This window comes from Citrus clementina, unplaced genomic scaffold, assembly GCF_000493195.1.
Source record: "Citrus clementina cultivar Clemenules unplaced genomic scaffold, Citrus_clementina_v1.0 scaffold_1, whole genome shotgun sequence".
Classification (NCBI taxonomy): Eukaryota; Viridiplantae; Streptophyta; class Magnoliopsida; order Sapindales; family Rutaceae; genus Citrus; species Citrus x clementina.
The window spans coordinates 21,022,607-21,028,009 of NW_006263303.1; positions in this window are offsets into that span (position 1 = coordinate 21,022,607).

Consider the following 5,403-nt stretch of genomic DNA (forward strand, 5'->3'; position numbering starts at 1 on the left):
AATTTAACTTTTAGTTTTTTACTAATAGAGACAAAGATAACTATTTAATTTTTAAAAACTCTACTAAAAAATAATATTAAAAAGTTTAAAAAGCTTATAGAATCAAATAACTACTTATTTTCATTAAATAAGTCATACTAAACAAATAGTTAAGAGGCCACACATTGTCAAATCAATTAGTTATTTTTTTTAGTAAATTAGTATTTTTTTAATATGTTATTGGTAAATATTAACGCATTATTCTATTTTTCTTGATGTGTTAAAATTATCAGCTCTAAATTTTCTTGAAAATTATAATTATCATAGCATCTTCTTAAAGCTTCAGTTATTAGTAAAAATGATAAAAACTTATGTAGGTCATAACTAATATACATATTTAATTAATTCTAAATTTATAAGTTTTATATTCTCTAAAATAAGTAGATAAATATTAAATTAAACGTTATATAAATTTGAAACAAACAAAGTTACTTGAAAAAATGTATTTTTAAAATAATTTTTTAATTGCTCTCTTTCATTGTCCCTATATTTTTAGATAAGCAACTAAACACAATTTCACTTTTTTTGGTAGATATTATTTTAAAAACATAATATAAATGTTTTTTTTAATTTCAGTAAAAACTAATCATTTCCAGTTTATGAAACAAATATAAAGATGCCATTTCACCCCAAAAAAAAGGCACCCTAAAATATATTATAAATCTATCTTACTCTTTAATTATTAAAATTATTATTATAGATAAAAAACAACTATTGACTCTTTAAAGAAAAGATTATGTGATATGTTTATTAATCAGTAATGAGAATGAGAATTATAAAATGAAAATAAATAATATGTTTACTTACTTAAATGAGATAAGGAATGAAAATGAATTTCATGGAGCATGCACAATATTAGGATTCATTACTGGAGTTACGATTCCTAAGGGGTTAGGAATTAGAACCCCATTCTTGGAGCCGACTAAGATACCCTCAACTAAATTTTCAAATCCCAACTTGTCCTCAATTGAAATACAAAAATATAAAATGAAAAAAAATGGAATGAGAATCACCAAATCCCCCTAATCCATTTGAACACAAAATCTAAATAGCAACTGCTGTTGATTGCAACATTAGAATCGCATTGCCTTCACAGAGCCACTCATTGCTATTGCATTGGTAGTCGTCAACCTCACACCAAAGCAAATCATCATCGGTCATTGTTGCTACTGAATACCAAATAATGCTAGAATTTAGATTGTGATTGATTTGATTATAATAGCTAATATGATCGAAATATGTATTGTGATTAATTTGATTTGAATAGCTAATCCGATTGATTTGATTTGAATAGCTAATCCGATCAAACCAAAAACATAATATATTACAAACCCAAAAGGTAGAATTCAACATAGAACTCACTCTTAAAAATTGGATTGTAAGAGGAGGTTGTCATAGAGATAATAAACTACTAACTAATCACATACCTAATTGATATAGGATCCTAACATTCCACCACCTTTTAGGATTGACGTCTACATCATTTCACGCACCCTGACTAAGTCACACCTCTAGGTCACAAAGCCAGTACCGCTATGGTAAGAGCCAACTTCAGAGAATCGAACTACTTTGATACCAATTGTTAGGAACCCATAAGGTAGACCTCACTCTTAAAAATCGACTTCTAAGAGAGTGCTTTACGATTAATAAACTACCAACTAGTACCTTACCTAATAGATGTGGGAACTTAATAGAATCGAATAACAAAACAATTATCATCATCGTTCTTGTTGTTGTTGTTGTTGTTGTTGTTATTTTAGTTATCTAACTATTGCTGTTGGTTTTAGTCATTATTATTGTTGTTAATCATTTGCTATTATTTTTAAAATTATTTATTATGTCATTAGTATTATTAACAATAATTTTTTGAATAATGATAACGATAATAATTAATTAAAGACCAACATAATAATGAGAATACAGATTATTATCATTCTGTCATTTCAAGACCCATGATTTAAAAAAATAATTTATTTTAATTCTGATTCAAATTAATTTTGATTTTAATCCATTCGATTATGTAATAGTAAAGGCACCGTAAATTCTAACTCTCTTTAATGGCAAAAGATGTAAAGGTGTTAATTGGATAAAGTTATTGATTTTTTTTTTTTGGGAGAAAATAGGAGGATATAATTGATTAATTGCTAAGTGGATGGTGACAAACCCACGCTCAAGTATGAAGCATGGCCGCATGCTAATTTGATTTCGTTTCGCCATAAAGAGTGAAAGACATGAAACTAGTATTTCAGAATATCATGCAATAAGCATCTTATATTATTTGAGTATTTGACTATTCGTATTCACACACCTAGTTGACTTAGAAAAAATAAATAAAATAGAACTATACCTAACTTCTTATACGCTGAAAAAGTGATAATTTTGGACAGCCTAAATTTCATATTATTTTTAGTGAATTAATTATTTTTAAACATTATTTTTAGAAGGAAAATTATCAGCCATATACCCGTAAATAACACATGTATCAAACGTGCTACAACACTTTTAACGTATATCATTCGTATACTCTAAGTTGACAAAAGACGTCTGCCGTCCACCAAACCGTTTACTGCCGTTAGAACATGCTGACGTCATAGGGGTAATATAATCTTTTAATATAGGAGAGGCTGTAAAGAAAGACGGTGTCATTTTTGTTGGGCGAAATGACGTCGTTTTAATTGGATTTTCCTAAAAATATTAGACTCTGTCGTTTCACTGTAATTAAAATTAAAAAAAAAAAGACGTCATTGCACTCGATCTTTACAAACAAAAAATTTACAGAGAAACGACATCGTTTCACTATAACTCAAAAGACAAAAAGAGAAAAATGTCATTAATTATACAAAAATGGTTGTAAAAACATTATTGGCTCCAATGGTTACATTTTGGCTTGCTTTATTTTTGGGGTAAATTTGTCTTTTTAAGTTGGTTTGAGTTTAAAGGGTAAAATAATCATTTTGCTAAAATTCTATTAATTACTTAACGACATAAAATAATTTGGTGGACGACAAACGTCTTTTGTCAACTTAGGGTATATGGGTGATATACGTTAAAAATGTTATAACACGTTTGATACGGGTGTCATTTAAGGATATATGGTTGATAATTTTTATTTTTTAAAATTTTTTTAGGGTAATTATCTACTGTCCACCTGTTTTTTTGTAATTTTTTAAAAATACACAATTCTTAATTTTTTTTGCTGAGCTCCACTTGAAGTTGTATTTTTTTGCACATATCCACTGCCGTCTTTAAACCGTTAAGAAAATTAATGGAATATTATCCAAATTACATAGGTGAAATTACCATTATACCCTTATGACCTCAGCAAAGTCTTAACGGTTTGAAGACGGCAGTGGACAAGTGCAAAAAAATATAACTTCAAGTGGAACTCAACAAAAAAATTAAGAATTGTATATTTTTAAAAAAGTGCTAAAAAAAAGGTGGACGGTGGATAATTGCCCTTATTTTTATTATAAAGATAAGGGGAAAATGGGATTGAGTTGATGATTTTTTTTTTTTTTGATATTCTTAACAAGGTAAATTATGGTTTTAAAATATGAGATGAGGTGATATAAAGATAGTCAAGTCATGATAAGGGTAATACAAAATTAATCCTTTTATATATACAATTTATAACTTTCAGATTAGATAGTCTCATGCTATAGATTGATCATTGTAGTAGATTTACTACTATACCATGTGGTGGAGCTGACTTTGATGAGGAGGGTGCATTAAACAAGTCGACAATCATCTTGAATGGAGCTCGAATTTATTATACACATATTGAGTGGAGATATCTTTTGTTTATGCCTCAAGTGCACAAATTTATTTTGTGCACATTAGTAAGTTGTTGTGCGGGGAAATACATAATGAAGCGCACCAAATAATCACAGAAAATAAAGGACACAAGATTTAACGTGGTTTGATAATTTTACCTATATCCACAAGAGCAAGAGAAAAATAATTGTATTACTAACAATTATTAGAGCACAATATTTAAGTAAAGAAACCTTACTTTCAAAACCCAAATAAACCTAATACTTTCACAGAAAATTAAAAGGAGAAATATCTCAAATATATACACATTCTCCAATTGCTCATTCTCTTAACAATTCTATAATTGAATTGTTATTCTCTCAAATTTTAGGATGCTTTACAAATGAAAAACTCTCTATTTATAGGAAATAGTTTGCACTATTACAAATTCGGTGCTCACCAACAATTTGCTAAATTGTCAAAGTTGTTGTGAATTTGTTAAATTGTCACATGCTTCACTAACTCATTTGGCTTCAATTTCAATGATCCAGCTACATGCTTCATCAATACTTCCAATATTGAGGCTAGAAGGTCATGCATGTCAAAAACCTTTTTTTTTTTTACTTTTCAACATAAGTTACAATTGGTGTACTATAATGAATTCCTATAATTTGATTGTACATGCGACTATATAAGGATAACATTGTTCCATTATACATTTGGATAGTAATGAGATTTATTTTCTATGTTTAAAGTAACATACAAAATGAAATATCAAAAAGTGACTTGTGTGTCAAACTTCTTAAATACAAGAATAATGCACAAACTAACACAACATATGATACTATTGAAAATTCTCTAACTCTAATGGGCTAATTTTTTTGCATGATCAATAAGTCTCAATGGTTTTTTTTTTTATTTTATAAAAAATTCTCAACATAAATTATTAATCTAATCAAGAATTTTCAATCCCATGTTCTTTTCGTAATTGAAATTTTTCGTACTCCAGAATCTCGGTAGTTTGGTTCATTATATTAATACAGTTAATAAACACATCAAAAGTTACATTTTTCTTTTCAAATTAACTTATTTTTAATCGTTTTTAAAATAAATTTAAATAAATCTTTAAACTTAAATGATGAAAAAAAAACCATGAGAAACAAGCCAGCATGGCACACTCGTATCAACCGCGCGTGGTAGACAATAAAACCATATGCCAAACAGTCTTTTGAAAATGTCCGCTTCCGCTGTCAGCCAAGCAACGAATATTGAAAAGAGTAATGATACAGTCATAAATTTTTGTATAAATTTATTTTGTATAAATTAATATGGTATGATAAAATTAGTTGAATTAAATATCACTTGGCCCACATGATTTATTTTTATTAATTTATATTTTTATTCAACTAATGAATTAATACCATCTCAATTTGTACAAAATAAATTTATACAAGAATTTATGGCTGTATCATTACTCATATAGAAAAACTCATCTCGGCGTGTGGGCCAGGAAAGGACACTTCAATATTGAACACGTGGCATTATTCTATTGGATTGATTTTGGGCAATATCGTCATTGCATTGTCAATCGCGTCTATAAATTGAGGACCT